Raw genomic sequence first — 1,710 nt, forward strand, 5'->3', positions numbered from 1 at the left:
CTGTATTAGTGAGATGCTTGTCCCTGTGGAGAATGACAAGATACTGACACTTCTGAGACCTCTGCCTTTTCTTTTATGGATAAGGGTATTCTAGAGTCCAAAGACCTGCATCCCCTCTTCCCCCACATCTCTGTAACTTCAGCCAATTTTCCTGCAAAGTTCCTGCTAGTATGTGGGCAATGTATACAGCAAAGGCAGGAATTACAGCCCCTGGTCAGCATGTACCTAGACCACAAAGTTAGAGAGCAAACGATAAATTACAAATACCTCCGTGGTTAAGCTAATTCATGTTGGTTAATAAAGGTCATTGTTTCTTCTGCTGGTGACAACTTGCTGTCTCAGTATAGTTTATCTTGAAGAAGAACTGGCTTAAGTGAATTTTGGAGAAGGAAAAAGATTTTCATCAACCTCTCTTCAGAAGGAAGAGGCACCAAGTTCTCTCCTACAGTAATGAGCAGAATCTTAAAGCAATATAAAGCACTTTCAGTGTTCAACATCTGCATCCTCAAACTCTTTGCAACTGTTGGTGTAGTATCTATTTCCATGCCATCTTCATAGTCTCTAACAGAATCTTCTGTGCATACCCCAACCATGTTATACTGGCTACTTACAGACGGGGAGAGCATGCATGCCAGTCTCACTTGTGTGGCTTGCCCTTCTGCTGTTAAATGGGATAGTCCTTCATAGGTATAAAATGTGGGGATATGCCCCTGTCCTTGTCCGTGTGCTTCCACATCATACTCCTCGCCATCGTAATCAGCTGAGTCTTCATCCTCAGTATCTGGATGCAAGGCCTGGCACTGACACATGGCCGTGAACATAGCCTCCGATGCTGATTTGTCACTAGGCACAAATCTAAATTCAGAAATAGGTTCAACATCATCATCACTGTCTTCCTCTTCTTCATCATCCAGAGATTCTTTTATTTCTTCTCCAAATTTAGCATTCACCATAACATGCAAATGCTCTCGTGGATAGGCATTTAGGACCCTGGATACAGCATGTAAACTAATGATAAGGTATTCCAGTGAGAATCCTAATCAAGAACCATCTAACAAAGACAGATGGATCTCTTACATGTAAAGGGTGCCTACGCCCAGGCCTTTCCCGTTCAGCACGGCCTCGGTGTGTGGCTGCTGGTGTTGGAGCCCCTTGGCTGCCCCGGCAGAAAGCTTCTGAGAAAGCTCATCGAAGAGGCGAGCCCTGAAACCCAGGCTAGGAAGAGCCGGGCAACGCCAGTCGCTGCTGGGGGGCCAGCTCCGGAAGCCTATAAACCACATCTTAATTGATGCTTTTCATCCCTTTTCCCTATCTATATTTTCCTTTTCCTAGATTTTTTTTTTCAAAGTAGGCCTTGCGCTTGCCAAGGAAGCACTTATTCTACTGAGCCATCTCCCCAGTTCCCCTTTCCTAGATTTGATCCCCTTCCTCTCTGAGAAACATCTAAGATTTCTCTCAATAAATATCCAAGAAATACCAGTATTAAAAGTACTGGGATGGAAAACATTTTGAAGCTTTCTAGTTATGATAAAGACAGAACACTACACAGAAATAACATAGCTTTACTGCATTTATCATTGCATAATTCTCTAAGAAACTAAACTGAAGAAAAGAAAGAAGAAAGAAATAAATTCAAAGGACATAATGAGATTATGACATATCCTCCTGGAACACCACGCCATATAGTAAGATAAAAACAAATGAGTACCT

At 42.6% G+C, this 1,710-nt stretch overlaps 1 pseudogene; it reads right to left on the bottom strand.

Annotated features, from left to right (window-relative positions):
* Window positions 1-483: 483 nt before the first annotated feature.
* Window positions 484-1,195, bottom strand: LOC101589013 (annotated as a pseudogene).
* Window positions 1,196-1,710: the final 515 nt, after the last annotated feature.

The sequence above is a fragment of the Octodon degus genome, unplaced genomic scaffold (genome assembly GCF_000260255.1).
Source record: "Octodon degus isolate 3935 unplaced genomic scaffold, OctDeg1.0 scaffold00358, whole genome shotgun sequence".
Classification (NCBI taxonomy): domain Eukaryota; kingdom Metazoa; phylum Chordata; class Mammalia; order Rodentia; family Octodontidae; genus Octodon; species Octodon degus.